General features: G+C 36.9%; 1 long non-coding RNA gene across 1 annotated transcript in view; it reads left to right on the top strand.

Annotated features, from left to right (window-relative positions):
* The window catches only part of LOC139701525 (uncharacterized), a 115,212-nt gene extending 89,529 nt beyond the window's left edge, over positions 1 to 25,683 (top strand). The window contains exon 3 of the long non-coding RNA XR_011704049.1: positions 25,612 to 25,683. This is a non-coding gene — a long non-coding RNA (uncharacterized lncRNA). The remainder of the gene's footprint in view (positions 1 to 25,611) is intronic.
* Positions 25,684 to 27,377: the final 1,694 nt, after the last annotated feature.

Here is a 27,377-nt window from a genome sequence, read left to right as displayed (position 1 = left end):
GTTCCTATCTTCCCCTATTTCTAAGGACATTCAGGCAATATTCAAATTACCATTTTCTTCTCCCATTGAAATCTTACTGCACTTTCAAGGTCAAGCTGAGAGTTACTTCCTTTAGGAAACCTCTCTATGATCTAATGACTTGAGTCATTACTTGAGATCTTATGCAGTTTTAATTATTCTGTGGTCATGATGATGGAGTTCTGTTACATGAAGTTGCATCTGTGTCCCCAAATATTGGAGAGCTACTTGAAGGCAAAAACCAGGCTTCTTACCCTCCTCCCTTCACCTCTCACTCCTGAGCACAGGATCCTGCAGATAGGGAAGCAGTCAGCAATAGCTCTAATTCTGGCCTCTGAATTGAGCTAGAATGGGGAGGGGTGCAGGGTTTGATGCATCAAGTAGGTAGTTTTAAAACACATAAAAGGAAACACTCTTTGACACAGCAGGGAGTAGACTTATTACTCATCTAGGTACAAGAACATAGATGAAAATACACAGAATTTCACCAAACTTAGATGAGTTTAGAGATGCTTCATGTGTTACCCCAGGGATAATGGAGACATGTCTCACCTTTCAAGCAAGCCACAGTTGACAATCGCCATGATTTTTCAGGATGATCCGGGCTGACGAGGGACATCTAGTCACCCACGGATCTGGCAACCCTTCAATTATTCTGTGCAATTCAGATCACCAAGCTGGCTAATACACGCTTTCCACTTCACTGCAATCTCTGGAGACACAAACGCCTGTCCACACCCCAGAATGAATCCAAGCTGAGGTTCAGCACAATTAGTTATTTGTTTCCTCTAACATCTGAACCTTGTGAGACTCAGCCACCTCCTGGGAACCAGCCGTCTGCCAATGAGGCATGAATAAAACAGAGAAGGCTCCAGCTGGCAGCACCTGCTGTGCTTTCCCTGATTTCTCCACACACATTTCTAGACTTCTGAAATCCAGGGGCCTCTCTCAAGAGGATGCGTGCCACATGGGCTGTGCCTCTGAGACCTTGATTCTGTTTTTGAATTTTTTCATTTTTTGAGCCTCAGCCTGTCTCAGGTATTAGACAATGGATCTGGAAGCCCGACCCTCAGGTCCTTGCCTGGCTCTGATCCCCTGGTGACCCTCACATTCAAACTCTTTCCAGGTGTACCCCTAGATATTATTAAGCTTCTGATCATAAAAATATCTTTGTTAAAAAGATCATCTTTTAAGGCTATATATAGTCTGCCAAGACTTTTCTCCTGTCCTGTAGTATGGCAGCTTGGTTCATTTTTACCATAGACTTTTTTACCAGGGTCCTGTTGAAGTCTGAGTGCTTGTCTTTCCTGTATGATGCCTCTCTGTGAATACATGGATGGTCCTCGTTCCCACTGCTCCTGTCTTAGTTCTGCCTCTTCTGTACCTTGCTTGTTCTCTTAGTGCCTGTCAAGCTCAGGGCTTAAGGACCTGGATGCTGGAGTCAGATAACTTGTACTTGAACCCTGTGTCTGCCACCTTCTAGCCGGGTAGCTTGGGGTGAGTCATATAATCTCCCCGTGCTTCAGTTTTCTTTCTAAAACAACAATTCTACCCATCTCTTTGGGTTACTAGGGTGCTTACATATGTTAATATGTAACACATAAAGTGCAAAGAACCTGCTTATACAGGTACTATAAAAGTGTTATTTTCCTTCATAATATCCAAGGTGCTTTGCATATCAGTTCAGTTTTTGAATGAAAACTGAATTTTATAGCCATTCTTTATGTTGGAAAACAAACAAACAAAAACAAAAACAAAAACAAGTGAGCCTCTTGTGGGTAGGATGCATTTGAGCGGAGTTCAGTAAAGATGAGGTCTTCTCAGTGCACACAATCCCCAGATATGAGCCTGGAGAGGTCGATGAAGGATTAACTGCGAAGGACCTTTAACATGCTGCAAAGGAGCTGGAGGACACAAGGCCGGCAGAAGAGAATCCCTGAGAGTTTTGAGCAGAGAATAACAAAGAACACTGAGAGTCTGATCTGCAGAAGATGTCTGGCTCATTCAAAAGCAAATAGGGCTTGTTTGCTTGGCTCACCCTAGAGAGTTTGAGTTTTATTCATTCATTGAAAAGTTTCAATGGACATTTATTACTAGGTGCCAGGTACTTGCTAGGTTTGGGGAGTATTATGGTGAGAAGTACTGACAGTTTCTGTCTTCATGGAGTTTATGGTCTAGTGGGGCAGAGATACCACCAAAATGAGGAGCCCCACAACAAATCTTCATTAATGGTGCCGAGGGATTTGGAGACCACCTCTTCCTCATTCATGCCATCCATCCCACCCCACCCTAGAGGAGTGAAGCATGGTGTGGGTGTGATTGATCTAATGCTTGACTCCAGGCAGTGGGATCTGATGAGTATAACTCAGTTGCTTCTTATTCTGTTGCTCCTTTCAATTACTTGGGGGAGTTAAGCATTACTTGAGGCTAATTTATAGCCTTGGCCAAGAATTTTTGGTCTAATCAAACTGGGTATTCTTATCTCTCCTGCTAGGATGTTTTGCTCAGGAATTGTCCTGGAGATGGAGTGCATAGACAGACCTAAGGCAGTCATAAAACAGCATTGCCTCGGCAATTGAAACTCATTTAAGCTGGTCATCAGAGTGGACCTTAGTGTTTTGCTTAGTATTTCCATGAAGTGGAGCTTTCTTTTCCTGGATATAAGCAATAAAATAGTTGCTTGCAAACATTCTGCAAAGCCAGTGTATGGAGTCAAGCTAATAGAACAGTAGAGAACAGGGGGTGCAGCCCTGAGCAAAGCATGCTCGATGTTTCCTTACCTCTGTATTTTCTAATTGCATAAACCAAACACATTTCCTTCAATGTTCAAGCCAGCTTTTGTTTTTGTTTTTAAGTCAGGATCTCAACTAGGTTGCCCAGGCTGGCCTCAAACTCCTAGGCTCACGCAATCCTGCTTCCTTAGTCTCCCAAGAAGATGAGACTGTAGGTATGTGCCACTGAGCCAGTTTAAGCCAGTTCTAGTTGGTTTACTGCTACTTGCACCTGCAGAGTAACAGTAAAAGTATCCTAATGGATTCAAGAGCATCCTAACTGACTCAAGAGATAGTCAAGTTCAAGGTGCTTACTACAGAGAAATGATGAGGGAAAGCGGGAGGAGTGCTGGATAGCACTCTTGATTGTGATTAGAGGGGTGATGTGATGTATTGGAAAGAAGAAGGACTTCAGAGTTGGCCAAGGCTGGTTTTCAATTCTAGTTCTGCCACTTACTGGCTCCCTAACCTCTTATTTCTTCATCTTTAGAATGGGGGATATTAATAGAACTTGCAGGATTATGAAAAAGTTTAATTGAGATTAATTATGATGCTAGCTCAGCCCAGTGCCTCTTGGTATAATACAGATACTAGAAATGTAAGAACAATTGCTTTTTAAATAGCAGCTGCTACCAGATAAATGGTGACAAAAGGTACTTGGTTCAAGGGTTAAAGACTCAAAGACACAATAGGTTTCCATAGAATGGAGCTCCCAAGGTTCTCACCAGGTTTGGATTTGTTTGGGTAGAGACAGGATTGTCTTGGGCTAGGAAGAAAAGGACAAAAATGGAAAAAAGGTTGTATGCTTCAGGGGCTATTTCTGTTTGGAAGAGTTATCTGGATGGATTTCCCCTTTAGTTCTATGTAAGGAAACAGTACTGCTCATTTATAATGGACACACTGTCCTTCTTGTATGCTGTTAGATAAAATTGACAAAAGTTTGCTATCCCACTCCTTCTTTCATTAGTTGTCAAAATGGCCCTGTGACAGATGAACAGCAATACAATCTTTACCCCTATTGCATTTAGTTCTATCTTCCTAGGAATGCATTTTCTTTAACTTGAACAAATTTGGGAAAATTTCTGTTGTCTGATGGAGACTTGACAACCATATCATTCTCAGCAGCAATGCATTTATAAAATTTTTCTTACAACTGGTTAATTCTTCAGGTCATATAATCTATCATATACTTTTTACTGACTAATGTCAATTTGAGAGAATATCTTTGCTTTGATATATTCCTTCATGCTGAGGCGGAATAATGTGCAACTCAATGGCCCAAACTTCCTACCTGGGATTAGGTATTAGAGTTCCATTTTTGAGAGATATATCAAAGGAAGGGTACTTGAAACCTACCCCAGCTTCCAGGATAAGTGTCTTCTCCACATGTTCTTGCTATGGCTTTGGCAAGAATGAAAGAATATTTAAAGAAATATAAGCAGCTAAGTATATACACTCTTTTCTCAATTAAACTTTGTCATTGTCCAATCTAACTTTTAATTGTTCTTTTTTTTTTCTTTTCTTAACTCTGCTCTAAGGATATTGTCTTATTTTCCCAGACTTACTTTTGAGGGCTTAACTCATTATGAGAGTTTCTCCCTCAGCCTGTGGTAGGAATTGCTTTGCCAGTTCCTAGTCCTTAGGTAAAGGAATATTTCCTTTGCAATTTGCTTTTCTTAGGGATGCACTACTCTCTCATGTAGGTTTTCTTAGCTAAAGGATTGATTTTTGTTTTAAAGAACAAGATCACCAAGATAGCATAAACTTCATGGTTGTAATTTTCCAATCGATAGTGGCTACAACTGGCTGGCCATTCAACATCATTCCTCCTTAATTCACGTGTCCAATATAGGGAGAGGGAGTCTGGGCTTTGGGCTCAAGATCTAGTTTTGTTGTTTATTTTTGTTATCTAGGTCAGGTACTTAGCCTCTCTGAAGCTGTTTCCTCATCTGTAAACTATGTAACAACTTGGATCACAGTATTATTCTGAATGTGAAACAAGGTATCAATAGGACCCAGCATGGTACCTGTGCATTGTGACTACTCTAAAATTTAATTCTCTCATTCCTTTTTTTGAGGCTTACATTTGGGGTAAAGTTATTTGCACAAAATACTCATTAGTATAATTTAACCATGATAACAGCTTGTAGCATACTTTAAACCTTATTCTCAAAAAATGATGCCTAATTTTTTTGGACTTGAATAGAAAGTTCACTGCATTTGTTAATCACCACAGAATACTGAGAGAACTGACAGTTAAGAATTTAATTATTATCAATCTATGATAAGACATGGAGGATAAGAGCAATTCCAGACATTTGGAATGAGCAAATATTCCAAATTTCTAAAGAAAGAACAAAACATGGATCACATCCCCCATCCCACCCAATGATAGAGTAGCCAACTTGACACCAATCCCTGGAAAAATTATAAACAGGGCAACAATATCTATGATTTGTAAGCATTTAGAAAAGGAAGCAGTGGTCATTAGGAACTAGTATGGATTTGCAAGAACCAAGATATTTCCCTTTTCTTTTCTTTTTTTCTTTTAAGCAATTCTAAGTCCTGTGGATCACAGTGGTGCTAAAGACATGATGTAGCAAAGCATTTAACAAAATTCTCATAACATCCTTATGGATAATATACTTCGAAAAATGTGGTCTGGATTATTTATCCATCTTCCATTTTTATCTTTGTTCTAAGGAGATTTTTGGTTGCTTTAATAATACATAAGATTCAATAATAATAAGGCAAAAAGTGAAGAAATTAGGGTACAGGAAAAACAAGGGGAATTAAAAAGGAACCATGAGTGAATGGCTGGTCCATAAGACGTCCACCATGATACTCTTTCATTCCATGCTCTATACACTCCCTAGAGGTGGTTTACAAATTTCCCCCCAGACTTCCTGACAGTCTAGGAAATGAGGAAACATTATAAATAAAAGTGTCTATAAGAAAGAAAAACAGTGCCGAGAGCCGAGAGAAGCTTCTGTTGTGTCCTCGTGAAGAGGACATATGTCATGTAGTAAACCATCTGCTCAGTATATCCTTACGTGAAATGCAATGGTGAGTTTTGAGGGTTGCTTCTTATGAAGTACCTTCTTGTAGGCCTACGTGTTATGGGCACTTGAGGGTGAGAGGTTTTGAGAATGCCATCAAGATATGCAATTCTCTGATAGTCAGGGGAATACTTACCATTAGGTTCTAGTTTGACAACTGGTTGATTAATTATGTCCAAAGGCCATTGATTAAAGATTTGATGTGCCAATCACTCTGCTTTATCCTTGGATAACCAAAACTATCATTAAGGATGAAGCCATTGGAAATACTTTTCACATTTTTGTATGAGAATTGGGAGGAAAAGTAGATAATAATGGTTAGAAGATCCTGATACCAGTTACATTGGGTTAATGTTTACAAGATACAGTTAGCAGCTAAATAAGCATACATAACAGTACATTTTGGGTAAAAACAAGTGCTTGAGTGACAGAACCAGGGATACCCTGAAAGCAAAGTAAATTATTTGGAAAGTATACCTGGAACCTCTAAGACTTCAAACTCAAATGGTACAATAATATGGTCTGGCTTCTAGGAAAGTTGCATCTGCAGAAGGCATTGTGCCCAGAGTGCTGTTTATTCTGCCCTGGCCAGCTCATACCTGGGCCTTGGTTTAAATTCTTTTTCCAATAGAAATGAGTATGAGAGTATCTGGGATACTGAGGAGTGTAAAGGAAAATTAAGAAAAGTTGCAAATGCTTGCCCTGTGGATAAGAAAATAATGTCCTCATGGATTCATCTAGAAGTGGAGAGGAAGATGAGCGATAGAATATTTTGAAGAAAAATGTTCTAATTGCTAGAACTCTCTGAAAAGTCAAAATGGCCCTGTGAGGGGTGAACTTCCCATCCCTGGAAGAACACATGGAGGCTCTGGATAGCTTCCAGGAATATTGTCAAGGATCATTGGATGAGGACTCGAGATTGTTTCTGGTGACCTCCAAGTTCCCTTCCAGCTCTAGGGTTTTATGCATCTTCATCTGAAACGACAGAAATCTCAACAGAAAAAAAAAAAAAAATCCACAAGTTATTTAAAGAAGAAAATCAATCTAGTCTCAGACTATTGTTAGTGTCTCAGAAGATCTGCCCCCAAATGACTAAGTTAAAATAACACAAACAGAAGATGATGAGTCATGCTGCTTTTCCTAATGGCCTCTAATGTGCAAAGTCCCAGATCACAGCTGCCACTCTGAGTGACTACGTGGGGAGGGAGAACTAAATTATGGTAGGTATAGCACTGCAATGTTCCCGGCTGGTGGCCTGTGTGTATGTGATTACCTAGTATTCCTTACCAGCTGTTTTTTAACATTAGTCATACTGATTTAAAACAACCACCCTCTTTTCATTTATTTCAATAAGCACTGTACTTTTTGGAGGAGTAAGACGTCTCATTTAAAAGTGGAAGCTTTTCTTAGTTCTGAAGTACACGTGATGTGATTGTAAGACATGGACTTCACAGGGTCACTCTGAGTCTCAGGTGAGGTAACACAGGTCCTACTGTCTCTCCTTAGTCTTCATGAGGCCACTGAGGTTGAGGCATGGTGCAGGGAATGGAGAGAATCAGTCTCTTCTCCATGGGCCAGAATAAAGGATGGTGTCAATGGGTGGGTAAACTTTTGGAACAGGTCTGTAGAATGTGAGCAACCAGGACAAATGGTCCCTAACTACCTCTCCCTGCTTCCAGTGCAAGGGCATTAAGGTGAGTAGGTTTTCTTTCTTGGTTCTCTTGGTGCTTGAATGAGGTAAAATCCGAGGAGTGCTGGATTGATAAGGGAATGAGGATTTGGGTCACCAAAATAAGCAAAGTCAGGGAGGAGAGACCCTGGAGCTATGTGACTAGGGACAGAATAGGAAGAGGACCCTGAAAGCCCAAGTCAAAGGTCTATAAAATAGGAACCAATGGGATGTCCAGACATCCGAGCAAGAAAGAATCCAGGGAAGGCTGTCCATGCAGATTTTGCTAAAAGGGCTTAGGGTTTCACAGGCTAGCTTTTATTATGTCTTACTCATGGGCAGCTCAAAGGCCTAAGTAACCAGCCACAGTCAAAGGCTCCCTAAAAGCCTGGCCCTAACAATGGGTATGCAATTCCTTGATGAGTCAAAGCCTTCTTTCTGCTCCAGGAAGTCTCCAGCACAGATGGGTCAGCTGATTAAAGGAATCTGGTTCCCTTAAGGCTAAGAAATTGATCCAGAAAATAAGATTTCTATTTCCTCTGCTGAGAGACCTATAAAAAACTGTGGGTCAATCCACTCTGATCTCAACAATGCAAGGGCATGTAAGATGGGCCCCTCCATTCCCTGCCTTGGCAGTTCTGCTGGTCAGTGTCCCATGGGTGGCTCCTGGGATGCAGGATGGTGGATTGCCTCCAGTGTGTCCTTTCACTGTCTTATCCTGCAGAAAGACAGAGCCTTCAACATATCTTTTCCATACTCTAGAAAAGTCTGTGTACCTGTATTATGTACTAGAAAAGTCTATACATACTTCCTGTACTCCCAAGCTATATCACTGGCCTAACCATGATATAATTCTGATTGCATACTACCTTAAATCACATTTTACTATTTTATTACTCATCAGTGAATGTTCATCTTATAAACCATCATAAAATAATTGTTAGAGTTCTTGAGGATTCCTTCATAGTTTCCCTTACAAATTGAATCCAATTCTTTCTTGAATCCTTTTTCTATATAGGGATAAAACTCAAGACCTTGAGTTGGTATCATGTGCACACATCTCGTTCATTATATGTATATAGCCATATATTTATATATACATATATAAAATGAACAAATATATATATTTAAAAACATACATCAAATAATCATATATAAAATGAATATAATAAATATATAAGTGTGTGTATATATACATATATATGTATACATATATATACATATGTTTTTTTGAGCCTGTTTTTCTATCATGCTAAAGTCCTTTCTCTTCACAAATTTCTCCAAATAGTAACCCAAAAATATATATTTACTTACTTTGAATTTAAAGTAATTCAATGTATGTATGGAATTATTCAGATTTTTTTAACAAAACTTGAACATCTATATCCTCTGCACATATTATTAGTTAGGCACATATTATTTCATTAAATCTGTACAACAACCTTGCAAGTAGATATTGTTACTCTAACTTGACAGATAATTAAATTTACACTAAGGCTTAAGAACTTTGTGAATGTTCACACAGCAAGCCAGAATTTGAACCCCAGTTCTCTTGACTTCAGAACTAATGCTATCACTGAGTATATCACAAGAAATGTATGTCAATTACCATCTCACACTGTTGATGGGTGGAGACTGTCTCTCTCCCTGCTGCCCAATTTATAAAATGGTGTCAAAGTATTTATAATATAATATTTACCACCCTACCATTTTTTAAACATACAGTTACAGGGTTTTAGATACATTTGTAATATTGTACAACCATCTGTGTTATCAGGTTTTCATCACTGTAACAAATACCTGAGAAAACCAACTTAGAGGAAGAAAGATTTACTTAGGCTCACAGATTCAGAGGTTCCAGTCCACGACGGGCTGGCTCCAAAGCAGAGACATGATGGTGGAAGAACATGACAGAGGAAAACTGCTCACTTCATGGAAGAATGGAAGCAGAGAGGAAGGAGCCAGAAACAAGATATAGCCCCAAGAACATGCCCCCAGGACCCACTCACTCCCTTCTACTAGGTCTCAACTCTTACACTTCCCACCACCTCCCAGTACCTCCATTCCATATGGAACTAGCTCCATAACTCTCTCCATCGTATGAAACTGAAACCTTGCATCAGTTACTGACTTTCTATTCCCTGCTGTCCCCAGACCTTAGAAATTACCATTCTACTGTCTGTTTCTGATTTGGATTTAAGTGCTTATATACATGGAATCATACAATATTTGTGATTTTATGACTAAGTTAAATAACTTAGCATAACTTCCTCAGTGTTTACCCATGGTGTAGCCTATGTCAGACATTCCTTCCTTTCTAAGGCTGAATAATATTCCATTGTATGTATATTTACCATAGTTTGCTTATCCATTCATCCATTGATAGACATTTGGGTTGCTTCCATGTTTTGCCTACTGTGAGTGATGCTCCTTTGAACATGAATATACAAATATACATGTTTTGATTCTTTTGGGTATATATTCAGAAGTGGAATTGCTGGACCACTTGGTAATTCTATTTTTTTTTTTTCGTGGTACCAGGGATTGAACTCAAGGGCGCTTAATCACTGAGCCACATCCCCAGTCCTTTTTAGTGTTTTATTTAGAAACAGGGTCTTTCTGAATTGCCTAGGGTATCACTAAGTTGCTGAGGCTGGCTTTGAACTTGCGATCTTCCTGCCTCAGGCTCCTGAGCTGCTAGGATTCCAGGCATGCGCCACCATACCTGGCACCTGGCTCTATTTTTAATTATGTCTTACACAGTAATTGTATCATTTTAAGGGTTCTGATTTCTTTTCTTTCTTTTTTCTTTCCTTCATTTTAATGGTAGCCATCCTTATGGGTGTGAAGTGTATCTCATTTAGTTTTGACTTTAATTTTCCTGATGATTAGTGAAACTAAGCATCTTTTCATGTGTTTATTGTCCATTTGTGTATATAAATATTTTTTGAGAAATGTATAGTGGAGTCCTTTGCCCATTTTCAAATTAGGTTTCTTTTGTTTGTTATTGAGTTTTAGAAGTTTTTAAATGTATTCTGGATATTGATACCTTATCAGATACATGATTTTCAGATATTTTCTCCCATTCCGTGGCTTGCTTTTTTACTTTGTTGATAATGTCTTTTTTTTACACAAAATTTTCATGAAGTTCAGTTTGTCTGTTTGTTATTTTGTTGCCTGTGCCTTTGATATCATGTCCAAGAAGTCATTGTGAAATTCGATGTCATGAAGTTTTACCCTATTTTTATTCCAAAGGGTTTTAGGTTTTGGATATTACACTTGAATCTTTGGTTCACTTTGAGTTAACACTTGCATATGGTATCAAGTAAAGATATAACTTCATTTTTTTTTTTTGCATGTGGAGATTCATTTTTTTCCAGTATCTTTGTTGAAAAGACTGATATTTCCCTAATGAATGGTCATGGAACCCAACACTCATTTGACCATGTCAGTTAGGCCTTATTTCTGTCCTATTCCAATAGACTATATGTTCTTCTGGCAGTAGAACACTATTTTGATCACTGTGGCTTGTTGTAAATATTGAAATCAGGAAGTTTGAGTTCTTTTTTTTTAATTTTCAGGATTATTTTGGCAATTTGGAATTCCTTGAGACTACATATGAATTTTAGAAAGACTATTTCTGCAAAAATGTTACTGGAATTTTTGTTAGGGATTGCATTGTACATGTAGATTGCTTTGGGTAATATTGACATCTTAACAAAATTAAATCTTCCAACACATGAACATGGATTGTTTCCTCTTATTTATGTCTTCTTTAATTTCTTTCATCAATGATAGGTAGTTTTATTGTACAAGTGTTTCATCTCTTTGGTAAGTTAATTCTTGAGTATTTTGTGCTTTTCAATGCTATTGAAAATGGATTTATTTTATAATAAATATTTCAGATTATTTTTTGTTAGTATAAAAATACAACTTAATTTTGTGTGTTAACTTTGTATACTACTACTTTACTGAATTAATTTATTAGCTTTAACCTTTGTTTGTTTATTTTTGGTGGAGTCTTTGGGTTTTCTACATATAAGATCATATTATTTGCAAAAAGAGATAATTTGACTTCATTATTTCTAATTTATATGAAGTAGAATTTCTTTTTCTTGTCTAATTTCTCTGGCTAGAAATCCCAGTACTATCTTGAGTAGAAGGGTGAGAGTATGAGCATCCTTGTCTTATTTCTGATCTTGTAAGACGCTTTCATCCTTTCACCATTGAGTAATGATATTCACTGTGAACTTTTTATATATGGCATTTAATATGTTGAGATAGTTTCCATTTATTACCACTTTTATCATTAAATGGTGTTTAATTTTGTCAAATTATTTGTCCGCATCAATTAAGATGATGTGGTTTTCTTTCTTCATTCCGTTAGCATGATGCGTAGCATTGATCAATTTTCATTCATTGAAACATCATCTGAAATGAATCCCACGTGGTCATGGTGTAAAATCCTTTGAATATATTGCTGAATTCAGTTTTTTTTTCCTGATATTTTGTTGAAGACTTCTGTATCAATGTTCATGTAAATATGTCTTATTTAATTTTTCCTTTTTAATTATGGGACATAGCTTTCAATGGCCTAAGTACCTCAAGAGGTTTGTGTTGAGTCTCTGGTGTCAATAGCATTGATAGGCTGGAATATAATCAGAAAGTTTTTGTGGTGGCAAGAGAATCCAAGGTGTTAGAGGTCCAGATCATCCTATACCTGATGCATACGCCAAGGAAGGCAAAAGGTAACACCAAAAATCAGAATTCAGATGTGAATGTGCCTTGTCTAGAGAGCAAGTCATTCATCCTTCCTATTGAAAATGGAATGCCCTTGAAGGTATATAGCAAATTACCGATACAAGGACTGATATAACTTGACCCTTCCTAAAAAAATAACTCAAAGCAAATTCCTGTTTCCTATTTTACATAAATTCCTGAAGGGGTAATGATTCAAATGGATAAAAAAAATGCAATCATAGTGGTCTAGTAGAAAATCTGGGAGAGCCTGAGGAAAGACTTCCTAAATATGATTCCAGAAATAGAAACAAATAGGAAAGATTGGTCACCTCCAACCAAATAAAAGTTAGCAGAGCCCATGTCCCCTAAAATGATATGATAGAACAAAAAAAAATGATATGATAGCAAAAGACAAACTGGGGAAATATTTGCAACATGGATGACAGACAAAGATATAAGATCATTAATTTGTGATCAAAATTATATTCAAAATTGGCCAGTTGTCAAAAAAAGAAAGAAGCACCAAGACCAATAAGCATATGAAAAATATCTAATTTGATAATCAAGAGAATCAGTGGAAAAAAGAGACCTGGTTTTCTAACAATTAAAAAGAAAATAAACTAAAATTTTGAAAATACACTTTTACCCTGTTAGCGGAAATGCAAATTGGTGCAACCATTATAGAGACCAGCCTGAAAATATATATTAAAACCCTTTTAAAAATGTGTTCCACCTTTAATTCAGTAATTATATTTATGGGACTATATTAAAAAAATAATTATACCTACAAAGAAGTGGTTAGAAAGATGTTCATTAGAAATATTTGAAATACCCACAAGATGTAAAAAAATAAATGTTTGGTAATAGGAGCATAAAATAATTTATCATTTATGTAATGGAAAATTATATGATCATTAAGGTCATATTATAGTTGAAAATTGTTGGAAGTGGCTTTAAATGAAATTAAAGACAGTGTTTTCTTCCTTGATTTCTCTTTTTCACGGACTTAATCCAGGACCAGGCGCACACTAGGCAAGTGTTCTACCACTGAACTACATCCCCACACCAATGATGGTGTTTTGGGGGTCAGTACTTCTTTCTTTTTATTCTTCATAATCAGACACTATTACAGCACCACATCATCTTGGTCTCTCAGAGTTGTCACACTGGTAATGTGCACTTTCTCTTTCATTAATGCTTTTCACTTACATCTTCCCTGAAGTTGGCATAAAGACTTTCTGCGTGCTGGTATTTGTCCCCTGCCCTGCCCACCTTTCTGGTTCCTCCACATAAGCCTGAGCTCTAAATATTGGCCTATCCCATGTTTAGCCCTTGGGCCTATTTGATTTTCTATCAACATTGACTACCTACGTGGTCTCTTAAGTCTATGACCTTCAACACCATTTATATGTTGGTAACTCTCAAATTTCTAACCTGGCCTTCTCCCCAAGTTGCAGACCCACTAACATATCCAACCGCTCCACTCTGATGACTAACCAACTCAAATGTCCAAGCTGAACTCCTGATTACCCACGCCACTGCAGCCCACTCTTTCCACGATACTCCCTGTTCAGTAAATGACACATCTCTTCTTTCAGATCCAGGATCAAAAATTTGGGTGACATCCTTGACTCCTCTTTCTCATATCCTGTCTCAAAACTGTCACCTTATCCGGAGGCTGTGTCTTCAAAAAACTGCAGAATCTGGCTGCCTCTTCCCAGAGGCACGCAAGCCACTGTCTCCTGAAAATTTCCAGCCTATGGATTAATATCCTGCTTCTATTTTTGCCCACTATAATCTGCTTTGAAATGATCCTCCAAAACCCAGGTCACATGATGTCACCATTATGCTCAATACTCACCAATGGGTTCCACTTCCTTCAAAGAAAAATTCAAGTCTCTCAATGATTTATGAAGTCCTATGTGATCTTGCTTTTAGCTACCTTTCTGAGCTCATCTTCTATTGCATTTCTCCTTACTCTGTTCCACCCACATTTGTCTCCATAGTATACTCAGCACATGCCCAAGTACTTCACTGTCTTGTGGCCACTGCCTGGAATGTTCTCCCCCTCCTGTCCCTATGGTCCACTCCTTTCCCTACCTCAGGCCTTTGCTCTAAATTCACTGTTTTTGTCGAGGACGTTCCTGATCATGTCATTTAAAATCACAATCCCTGTTCCTCCTTCTTATCACTACCTCTTCTCCTTCCTGACTTTGTTTCCCTCCATTGTACCTATCATCATCTAAAACTTAGATTTTTATTGCCTATTTTCACTTCAATAAGAATGGAAGCTCCATGAGGACAGAGATTTTTCTCATTTTGTCCACTGCTTTATCCCAAAATGTTGAAGATGGCACCAGGTACAAAATAACATGCTCAGTAAATGTTGTTGGATGACTCTACCGATGCTATATCTGAAGACATACCAAGTTGTCACTCTTGGTGTTAATATGATGAATATAGCAAACTTTTAAGTGCTTATGGGATGAATGATTGCTGTAATGTCACAAGATGCCCAGAGATAACAAGGGAAAAGTAAGATGAGACCGCAGAGGTTCAATTAGGATGACGGATGTTCCTTGGCTCTCTTCTCATTACGTTCCTGTCACTTGACATGGGATGTAGCTTGTTACGATGACAGAGGAGAGGCAGCTGATGCTGGAAGAGGATCGTGGAGTATGATAATAGGAGACACTTTGAAATCCATTTCTCAGAGCTAGGTTGGAGGCACTCATGGGGGAAGACTTTATTCCATCATTTAAATATCTTAAGACTACGCAGACCTTGCCAGTTTCCGTCTTATTTATACCACCCATTACTTCAAGTTTTAAGGGGTTTCTTATTCTGGTAGGAAATACAAATTAACAGGGGAATATATTAACCACAGATTGTATTCAAAAGATTATAAAAGACCACAAAGACAGAAATTTTGCTTAGTTGTGGGAAAACCTAGGCTTTCTATCATGTATGTATCTGAACATACATCTGCCAGGATAATGGAATAGAAGTATATGCGTACACACGTGCGCGGACACACACATGCGCACACACGCAGACATACACATACACACACACACACACATCGGTCGTTGAGACTGTGTTCTTATTTCTTCTCATTTTGTTTATTTACGTATATCTTTAAATATAAAAATTTAACTTTCTCTAGTAAATATACTGTTTTTATAGTAAGAAATAAATGACAAGCATCATATGGATCATCAGGCTGTCTGGGGGCATAGGATATTTTAGGCAAGGACCAGGGAGTCTCAGTGTTGGAAATGACTCTTAGGTGGTAGAGTCTCTTCAATATCCTTGCCAAGAGTTTTTCTACATACAGACCTCCAGCGGCTGAATGCTCTCTGCCTTTCCAGGCAGCCTATTCCATGCCTGCCTAAGACCTCCACACAGAGCATGTTATGCCCTTTGGAGTCAAGATTCCGGACTTTTAAAATAGCTTCCTAGTTCTTTCTATTTCATTCTTGTACCTCTCTATTTTCAATGGTATGGGCTTCCAAAAACCCAAGTCAGGTCATGTCACTCTTTTCAAAACCCATTTTTCTACTCCTTCAGAGAAAAATCAAGAATTTTCCATGACTTACCAGGCCCTCTGTTATTCAATCTATGTTCTTCATGAAAACCAGATTCCTTAATGATTGCTTGTATTTCTGAGCCTCATCATCTCCTGGGCACTTCAATGTGGACATTATTGTCCTCTAAAGTTTCTCTTAGGGTTTTCTGTTTTGGGATGAATACAGTATTCCTGGGATCACTGAACATCGGTTGCAATGTTACTGGCCTGATTCCTAAGTCTTTGATCCATTTTGATTTGACTTTTATGCAAAATGGAAGATAGGGATGCAGTTTTAGTCTTTTACATATGGACATCCAGTTTTCCCAGTGTCATTTATTAAAAAGGTGGTCTTTTCTCCAACATGTATTTTTGGCAGTTTTGTCAAATATCAGATGGTATAAGTATTTGGTTTGTTTCTGTGTCTGCATGTCTATTTTGATGTCAATACCATGCTACTTTTGCTACTGTAGCTGTGTAGTATAATTTGAGATTGTGTATTGTGAAGTCTCCTGCATCACTTTTCTATTAAAAATTGCTTTGGCTATTTTAAGTCTCATATTCTTCCAAACAAAATTAAGGACTGTTTATTTTTTCTTTCTTTTTTTAGTTAGGTGAAGAATGCTATTGGTATTTTGATGGGAATTGCATTGAATGTGTATGATGCTTTTGATAGTATGGTCATTTAAACAATATTAATTCTGCCTATTTAAGAATACAGTGTGGGGGCAGGCTTCCATCTTCTGTGATCTTCAATTTCTTTCTTTAGTGTTATATAGTTTTCATTGTAGAGATCTTTTACCTCCTGGGTTAGATTAATTCCCAGATTGTTTTTTGAGGTTATTGTGAAAGTGTTGGTTTTCTTGATTTCTTTTTCAGCTGAATCACTGTTTTAGTATAGAAAAACTATTGATTTTTTTAGTGTTGATATTGTATACTTCTGCTTTGCTAAATTCATTTATCAGCTCTAGAAGTCTCCTGGTGGAATTTTTTGTGCCTTCTGGATATAGGATAATGTCATTAGCAGTGATAATTTGACTTCATTTTTTATTTGTATACTTTTAATTTCCTTCTGTTGCCTGATTGCTCTGGCTAGAGTTTTGAGAACTATATTGAATAGAAGTGGTAAGAGTGGATATCTTTGTCTTGTTCCTGATTTTAAGGAACAGTTTTCAATTTTTCTCTGTTCAATATGGTGTTGATTTTGAATTTGTCATATATAGCCTTAATATATTGGGGTAAGTTCCTTCTATCCCTAGTTTCTCTAGTGTTTTTAACATTAATGGTTACTGTATTTCATCAAAGGCTTTTTCTGTATCTAATGAAATGATCAAATAATTCTTGTACTTAATTCTATTTAAGTGGGGAATTACAATTTATTAAATTGCATAAGTTGAATGATCCTTGGAGCTCTGGGATGAAGCCCACTTGATCCCAGGTGTATTATCTTATTATCTTTATGATATGTTTTTGAATGCACTTTGATAATATTTTATTAAGAATTTTTGTATTTATATTCCTCAGAGATACTGGTCTGTAGTTTTCTTTTCTAGCTGTGTCTTTGACTGGTTTTGGTATCAGGGTTATATTGGCTTCATAGAATATATTTGGGAGAGTTCCCTTTATTTCAATTTCATGGAATAATTTGAGAAAGATTGGTGTTAGTTCTTATTTTTTTTACATGCAACAAACACTGTTTATTGGTTATCAGATTGGATAACAAACACAGAGCTGTTACAGAAAATCTGAAAAGTATAAAATACAAAGATAGTCAAAACATGTAATCCTACCACCCAAACAGACACCGATGAACATACACATACACAAACACATTAAAGAACTGCAAGGAAATACATGAAAGTGTTCATCAATGGTGTTAGTTCTTTAAAGGTCTGGTAGAACTCAGCTGATAATCCATCTGATCCTGGGCTTTTCTTTGTTGGAGGCTTTTTATTTTATTTTATTTTATTTTTATTAAGTACACATGACAGTACAATGATCTTGACAATTCATACATTTGAATCAAATGGGGTATAATTTCTCATTTTTCTGATTGTACAGGTTGCAGAATCACATCGGTCATACAATCACCTATATACATACAGCAATAATAATGTCTGTTGGAGGCTTTTAATTGCTGTTTCAATATCATTATTTGATATTGGTCTGTTTAGGTTTTCTATATCTTCCTGGTAAAATTGGGCAGTCATATGTGTCTAGAATTTTGTGTCTTCTAGATTTTGCAGTTTTTTTGAGTATAAATTTTCAAAATAGTTTCGTGTAATTTTCTGGATTTTAGAAGTTTCTGTGGTGTTTTCTCCCTTTTCTGCTCTAATTTTGTTGATTTGCGTCTTCTTTTTCTGCCTTTGGTTAGTTTGCTTAAGGATTTATTAATCTTATTTACCTCTTCGAAAGACCAACTCTTTTTTTTGTCGATCCTGTGTATTATTCTCAATTTCAGCTCTGATCTTTATTAGTAACTGTCTTTTAATGATTTTGGAATTATTTTTTCTAAGGCCTTGAGGTAGAGCATAAGCTTATTTATTTGTGATTTCCCTATTTTTAAAAAAAATATTCATTTATTTTTTAGTTGTAGTTGGACACGATACTTTTATTTATTTATTTTTATGTGATGCTGAGGATCCAACCCAGGGCCTCTCACGTGCTAGGCAAGCGCTCTACCGCTGAGCCACAACCCCAGTCCCTCCCTATTTTTTTTAATGTGGGTACTCAATGCAATAGATTTTCTTCTTGGTACTACTCTCATACTGTTCCAGAGATTTTGACATGTTGTACCTTTGTTTTCATTTGTTCCTATGACTTTCTTTCTTCCTTTCTTTCTTTTAAAATATGTTTTAGTTGTAGATGGACACAATACCTTTATTTATTTATCTTTATATGGTGCTGAGGATCAAACCCAGTGCCTCACCCATGCTAGGTGAGTGCTCTACCACTGAGCCACAACTCCAGCCCATGTTTCTACGAATTTCTTGATTTCTTCTCTCATTTATTTGATTCATTCTTCATTTAAAAGGGTATTGTTTAATCACCGTGTGTTTATGTAATTTCTATCATTTTTCTTGCTGTTGATTTCTAGTCTAATTCCATTATGGTGTGATAAGATGCATGGATTATGTCAATTTTGTTTTGTATTTGCTAAGACTTATGTTGTAACTTAGAATATAGTCTATTTTGCATAAGTTTCCATGTGCTGCTGAGAAGAAAGTAAATTCAGCTGTCTAGTCGGTAAATTAGCTGACTAGAAAGTAAATTCAGATGTCTAGTAGGTCTGTTTGATTTATAGTGTTATTTAGGTTGGTATTATTTAGTATCTTTATTGATTTCTTATCACATCTGTTGGTGATAAGAATATTATCGTATTAGGGTCTACCTGGGATTTGATGTCAAAGAGTATTTTTTTAATATAATTGGGTGTGTTGACATTTGGAGCATATATATTTACTATTGTTATATCTTCTTGTTGGATTGTTCCTTTTACCAGGATGTAATGATCCTCTTTGTCTCTTCTGAATAAGTTTTTGCTTTAAATCAGCTCTGTCAGATATGAGATTAGATACTCTGGCTTGTTTTCAGACCCAATTTATGTTGAATATTTTTCCCTATCCCTATCCTTTTACCTTCAGTCTGTGAGTGTTTTTACCTATGGCAAACAATATATAGTTGGATCTCATTTTTTGATCCATTATGCTAATCTATGTCTTAATTGGGAAGTTAAGACCATTTATATTTAGTGTTATAATGGATGTGTGTTTGTGGTTTGCCGTCGTCATTTTAATTTTTTAAAATTCTGTCTTGATTCTCATTTAGGTGATTAGTCTTCTGTTGATCTTCATTTATTTGGGAGTTTGGGGATTTGTTTTTGGGTTCTTCTGTGTAAAATTTAACTTTGAGAATTCTTTGGAGTGCTAACTTGGTTGTCATGTATTCTTTTTGTTTATTCTTACTGAGGAGAGTCTTTATTCCCCATCAAATATGAAAGAGAATTTTGCTGGCTATAGCAATCTGGGTTAGCAAACATTTTCTTTTAGAGTTTGGAATATTTTATGCTAGGCCCTCCTTATTTTTGTGTCTTTGTTGAGAAGTCAGAAGTAAGCCTAATTGGTTTGCTTCTAAATGTGACCTGATGTTTCTCTTTTGCAACTTTTAATATTCTTTACTTATTTTCTATGTTAGATATTTGATTATGATATGTCTAGGAGAATTTTTATTCTGGTTAGATATTTTTGGGGTCCTATATGCATACTGTATAGGTATGTCTATCTCATTTCTGATATAAGGAAAGTTTTCTGTGACTATCTCATTTAAAATGTTCATAATGCTTTTATCTTCTATGTCCATGTTCTTTTTTGTTCCAATAATTCTCAGGTTTGTTTTTTTGATGTTGGGTTCTTGTATCCTGATCATATTATATTATTTTTCCCTTTTATTGTATTCTGTGCACTCAAATTCATATATTCTATCTTCAAGTTCTGAGGTTATATCTTCAATGGCTGATGTTCTATGTTTTACACAATCTAATCTTTTGGTGATGTCTTCAAGTGAATTTTTAATCTGGTTCATTGTGCCTTTCATTTCCAGGAGTTCTGATTGGTTTCTTTTAAATGTTTCTATTTCTTTATTGAAATTTCTTTCATCTCCCATGTTTGCTGTCTTAATTCATTCCTTAGACCTTTTTTTGAGTATGAACATTTTAATAATTAGTTTTAAATTGTTTTTCCTTGGAATTTCATCTACTTCCATATCTGTGGAATCTTTTATTGGGGGATTTTAAATTTAGGTGAGAGGGGAGATTTGTTTGCCTGTTTCCTTGTGTTTTCAAAGTTCTTGGATTTGCACATTAATTGAGGTGGATACCCTTCCTTATGTGTGTATTTATTTTTTATTCTAGAATTTGTCTTTGTTTTTGATAGATGAGTAGATGTTGGGGTGGGGGAAATCTCAGGTAAATACCTGTTTCTCCAGTTAACCTTTCCCTATTTCCTTAATTATATCAGTGTCTTTAATAAATATTTAAAAAAGAGAATTTGATACTAGAGATGAAACTTGAGGGGGGAATCAAGTATGTCTTGGTGGTAGAGTTATCACCAATAGAAATAAAACATTCTTTTTATATTTAGAGGTATAGTATTTTTAAATAAGATCAAATTTTTTTAGAAGAAACATTCTGGTAGGGATTGTTGGTAAAGACTAAAATCAAAAAGAGGAATTGAACCTATGAAATGCCTTTTCTCATGAAACATACTATCTAGTTAGGGTTAGACTGAAGTATCCCGAGAGCAAACACAGTATACCATAAATTGCACCATGTACACAGGATATCAGAGGATTGGAAAATTAAAGAGTGCTGAGAATGCATTGGTATTGATATTCCATCCAATGAATATTTTTCAATATCCCTTTTCTATTAGAGACTGTGCTGAAGTCTTATAGAAATATACAAAAAATTTAAAGCATTGACCTTATCTCTCATGTTTGTGATTCAATGGCATTCAAGATTAAACAGTTATAGGAGTTTTTTCAAGATTGGGAAAATTTTCATGACAATGTTAAACTCAAAAAATGGCATGCAAAATTATATAGTCAGTATGAATTCAAGTGTGTAAAAAGTTCCCAGAACAAGATTAGGAGAAAATATGCTGAAATGTTAAAAATAAAAAATGTCAATCTCATCAGAGTGGAATTATGGTGATTCTTCTCCACTTCTTCTTTCACGTACTCACCAATTTTCTATCATAAAATGTATAATCTTGTTTTACAATCATTAAAAAAATTGAGTTAATTCCATCCATTTTGCTGACATTCTTGTCTTGAAGGATAACAGAGACTTTATCCTAAATCTTGAGGTCATTTCTTTTACCTTTATTCTTTTTTAAAAAATTATTCTAATTAGTTATACATGACAGTAGAACGCATTTTGACATACATAAATGGAGTATAACTTCTCATTCTTCTGGTTGTACATGATGTTGAATCACACTGGTCATGTAATCATATATACATACAGGGTAATAATGTCTTAGTCATTCTACTATTCTTCCTAACCCCATAACCCCTCCCCTCTCTTCACTCCCCTCTGCCTAAAGTACTTCTATTTTTCCCTAGAACCCCTCCCATTGTGAATTAGCATCCTCTTTTGCCATTATTCTTTTTAAAAATATTTTTTAGTTGTCAATGGATATTTTATTTATTTATTTATTTCTATGCAGTGCTGAGGATCAAACCCAGGGCCTCACACATGTCAAGGCAAGTGCTCTACTGCTGAGCCACAACTCCAGCCCTTGCCTTTATTCTTATTGACCATCATGTTAATCATCTTTGCATTCCTATAACAAAATACTTGAGATTATTAATTTATAAAAGAAAAGGCTTATTCAGCTCATGATTTTGTAGGTGCCCATCCAAGATCAGGTGGCTCACCTTATGAGCCAGGATGCAAACAGAGATGAACAGACTGGGATCCCACAATCCCCTTGGAGGGCTTCTCTACCACACATGTGCTCTGACCCTTCTAGGTCAGAGAATTTTCCAAGATAATGTGAAGCGGTAGGGCAAAGCGAAGAAGTGGGACTGTTCTTAACTCCTCTAAGCCTCTGTTTCCTCATCTGTAACATGCACCTAGGGATAAGATGAAACTTCAAAGAGCTAAACTATGTCAAGGGCCCAGCATGGTGCTCACATGCAACAGCTGCTCCATGACCATTCTTTCCCTTCTTTCCCCTTTCCTCCATTTCTGCCATCTGCCTGAATACCAGGATGATGATCTTCAGGGCACATTGTTTGTGGTTCTTATTATATACACCTATTAAAGATCCAGTTAATCTATTTTGGTTGCCATCAAAGCAGAGGATTGCCATCAAAATGTCTATTTATGCAAACAGAATGGAGCACTTTATTGATCCACCAATTAGTTTTGTTCTGCTATTTTGGTCTAGTCTTGGCTTTTGGGAGATTCTTTTGCAGTTAGTGAATAAACAAGTAAAATAAATGTATTGTGTGGGATTAAAGCTAGCAAAAAGGATTATCCAAATTACTTAGCTTTGTTCTTATGGTTTTTCTGATGATTATTTTAGCTGCTTATTTATTTATTTATTTATTTATTTACCATTGATGAAGTTTCAGAACAGTGGAGTCCTATGTTCTCTCTGCCCCAACAATATACATGGGAGTATTGAAAAATAATTATGATTCATCTCACCAGAGGACTCTTTCCACTTCCCACCTTGGTACCCTTGGTGTTAGCGTGAAAGGCAACATGGTATGGTGGGAAGTGTTTTAGACTTGTCCCTGTGTTCAGGCTCCATAAGAGTTGGAAATCATTCCTGCTTTGTAAGGCTAGAGTGAGGATTAAATCAGTTAACATCTATGAAATCATTAAAAAAATAAAGTGTTAGAATTGTAAGTCATTATTAATTGTTAGGCTTCCATACAAATAATACAGAAATATCCATCTCTATCCTTTCTCTGTGTATTTAAATATTTACTTTATTCTCCACCACACTTGCCATGTAAGTAACCCAAGAAAAATAGATAATTATCTTTTTAAAAATTACCAGCCAAAGAGCCTCAGCTTCTATATGTCTTCTCATTTAACTAGTATGTGGCTTACAATGGGTGTGTGCTAAATGTTTACCCAATGGTTTCTAAATGAAATAGACTTATCCCACCCTTGTGATGAAGAGTATAAACATGGAGACTTTTAAACACAGAAACAATGAAGCTTCACTTTGATTTCAGTATCTTCTGTAACATTATGGAGTTCTATTTATCAGTCCTATATAATAGACAAGGAAATAAAATATAAGGGGATTAAGTAACTCTCTTACAGTAATGTAGAGGAGAATAAGCAGAATCTCACTGCAAACTCAGGGCCTTTGGGTGCAAGCCCAGAGCACCATGACCTAGGCGTCCTTCTGACATGGCTTCTGCTAATGTGATAGTGAGTGTTTTGCCTCTGAGCTTCCCCAGGGCCTATGATGAGACACTGGGAGGCAATTTGGTTTTGGAGGTGCGGAGGGGGAAGCTGGCTGTTCTACAATTGCTTGCCGAGCCATCTGCTCTCTCTTCCTCTTCAGAAATGATGCATTTGTCACTGTGGGCTGCTTTTGCCGAATATTTGGATTATGTCACTTTCTCTGTATGTCACATGTGGGGCCCTTGGTGACATGCAACACAGCCTACATTGGTTTTCCTACGTAATGCAATAGGTACGTGCAGTTGCTTTCCTTTGAATGTCTGAACAATTTTAATGCCATTTAGATGAGAGTCACATGGCTCGGCAACAATGGAAGCCTTCATATTTCCAACTTCCCTTTTTGTATAATGCTAATGGAAATCAGGGAAAAACCATCACATACAACACACACGTGCACACACACACACTCACGAAAACAAACCAGAGTGACCTGTTGATTGAGTAGGACGCTGGTTACCATGTCACTCAGTTTTCTGCCAGGGGCAAAAATTGTATGTGCAGGCTTTGTCTGTTATTTTACAGCTTAGTATCCAAACCTATTCATGTTTAGTAATAATTATTAACAATTATCCTGGAACAATTTATAAGTGAACCAGTGGTTGAAAGGCTTTTGTGTGGGTGGGAGAATTTTTATCACTGTAGGAATATTTGATAAGATGATTAGGAAGCAACAGCCTTGGGTGAGCACTGCTACTAATTTGCTTTATGACATTGGGGAAGTAATTTCACCTCTTTAGGCCCCAGTTATCCCCTCTATGAAGTTATGAGTGCAAAAGATCTCTGATAATTCTAGCTCTGTGGCTCTATGATTAATTGATTTTGTGATATATAAAAATTAGAGATGACATGCAGGGGACATATTTTCTGGGAATAGTAAAATGACTACAAACATTTTTTTCTTCTTTGTGAGTAAAAAGAAGAATTATAGGAGGGTTACCAGGCTGTGCAGCTATCTCTGAGCACGGAGAGAGTAGAGAGCGTATTATCTAGATATGAAGTCTGTAAAAGGCAACATTTTGTTAAACAAAAGACTGGGAAAATGCCATTTTTGAGAATGTATTTAATGTGTTTATGGTTCATTAGGGCATTTAGAATCCCCCCAAACTTGATGGGTGGTAACTTATCTGGTTGGATTTATTTAAGTCATTTCTTCATTTCTTAAATATACGGTGAGTAATTACTATGTGCCAACCACTGTGCTTGATGATAGGGGTGTAAGGGTGAATTTAACTCATTACCTGACCTTCAGGTACACCATGTCTGATGAGGAAAGCAGGTATGTAGACAGAGTGCAAGTGCAATTACAAGAAGGATGTACAGATGAACACAGCTGTTGAGGAGGCCGAGAGAAACCTGCTGGGAAAGGCTGACGAAGAAAGGGAAGGCTGACGTTGAATAGGCCTTACAGGATGAGACGATGATTTCCAGGTGGAGATAGTGATGGAGAGAAGGCACAGAAGGACAGTCCAAGAAGAGGGACCAGCAGGCAGAAAGATACAGAGGTGGGAGATTATTATGCCATATTGGTCAGTAAAAGTACTGCATTGGGAGTCCTGCAAGTTTTATACATCCTCCTTATAATTCCCAGAGTCCAATGTCTAAATCCTACCCCTTTTGAAATCACTTTTTGTAAGAAAACATAATAAAGGTATGAATTTAAGACAAGTTTTGTTAACGACACATAAATAAGTTGTCTCTTAAGTTTTGTTTTGGTGAACGCTTATGCTATTCTATTTAAAGAAATTATCTTTCTTTTCTTCCTTTCTCTTTTTCTTCCCTTCTTTTCTTTTCAGATAACCAGAAAGTTGGAGGCCCCAGGGCTGGTGCCAAGAGTGGATTTGTGACTGGGAAGGCGGATGAAGATGTGAGGGCTTTTGGGTTGGGATGAAGAAGGAGTTGGGGAAGTGTTCAGGGTCCATGATGCAACAATGGCCTGTGGAACCTACAGGTCAAAGGTCAGAGGTCAGAGGTAATGGTATATACAGAGGCCAGTTTAGTAGGTCCATGGCATGAAATTAGTCAGGGTTTAGAAAGGGCCAGCAGGACTAGTTAGGTAAGAGTCCTTCTCCCAGGATTTTGTAGATTGGTTCAATACAGTGTAAATATACAGATAAGTAATTATGTTGAAGATAATGGGAGTCAAGTTTCTTACCATTGGAGAAAGAAGTCACCAATATGGAACAAGGGAAATCTAGGCTGAACCCTGTGTTGTCGGGTTGGAATTGGAAGTGTTGATATGTGTTCATGGCATGTGTGTGCTCAGGATGTGCAAGCTCACAGAGTTAAATGTAGGGACATGAATGATCTTAGGATTGGGGCAATAAAATATAAAACAAACTTGAAGAACTTTACCAGAGTGCAACAAAGTGAAAAAACAATGAGGCTCCTAGGTATTTATTTAAATGATTTGAAAACCTTATGTCCACGAGAACATGTCCACACTGTTTATAGGCACACTGGTATGTGTTTATAGCAGCTTCACTCATGATTCCCCCCACCCAAATGGAAGTAACTTAAATGATAGGCGAATGAATAAATAAACTGTATTGCATCCATACAATGGAGTAATAGTTCATAGTGGAAAAAAATGCACTATCAAGCCACCAAAAGACATAGAGGAAACTTAAATGCACATGGTTAAGTGAAAGAAACCAGTCTGAAGAGTCTGCATATTGCATGATTCCACCTATGTGGTATTTTGGAAAAGGTGAAATCAGAGTGACAGTGAAAAGACCAGTGGTTGCTAGGGTTTCTGGGGAGATGACAGGTGCAGCACAGGGCATTTTTAGAGCATTTAAGTTTGTTATGTATGACATGGTGATGGTAGATACAGGACACTGTGCATTTTTCAAAATCCATGGAATAGGCAACACAAAGATTTACCCCAAGCTCTGAACTTTAATTAACAGTGTGTCAACACGAGTTCAACTGTAACAAACATACCACACTAACACAAAATGTTAATAATAGGAGAAACTGGGCTGGGTATGTGGCTCAGTGATAGAGCACTTGCCTTGAAAGAATGAGGCACTGGGTTTGATTCTCAGCACTGTATATAATTTTTTTTTAAAAAAGGTCCATTCACAACTAAAATAAATAAATAAATAAATAAATAAAATTTAAAAAAAATAGGAGAATCTACCTCAAAAAACTAGGAATGAAACCACCATTTACCCAGTTATTCCACTCCTTGGTATATAGCCAAATGATTTAAAATCAGCATACTACAGTGATGCAGCCACATCAATGTTTATAGCAGCACAATTTGCAATAGGCAAGCTATGGAGCCAACCTAGGTGCCCTTCAAAAGATGAATGAATAAAGAAATTATGGTATATATACACAATGGAATATTATTCATCCATAAAGAAAAATGACTGCATGACCTTTGCCAGTAAATGGATGGATCTGGAGACTACATGGTAAGTGAAATAAGCCAATTCCCCCAAAGTGGAGGTTGAATGTTCTCTTTGATACATGGATGCTAACCCAAATAAGGTAGGGAGGGGGAGAATTAGAAAAGGAGAATTAAGGAAAGGGAGGGGGCATAGGAAAAGGA

This window comes from Marmota flaviventris, chromosome 13 (assembly GCF_047511675.1).
Source record: "Marmota flaviventris isolate mMarFla1 chromosome 13, mMarFla1.hap1, whole genome shotgun sequence".
Classification (NCBI taxonomy): domain Eukaryota; kingdom Metazoa; phylum Chordata; class Mammalia; order Rodentia; family Sciuridae; genus Marmota; species Marmota flaviventris.
This window is presented reverse-complemented; position numbering and strand designations above follow the sequence as displayed.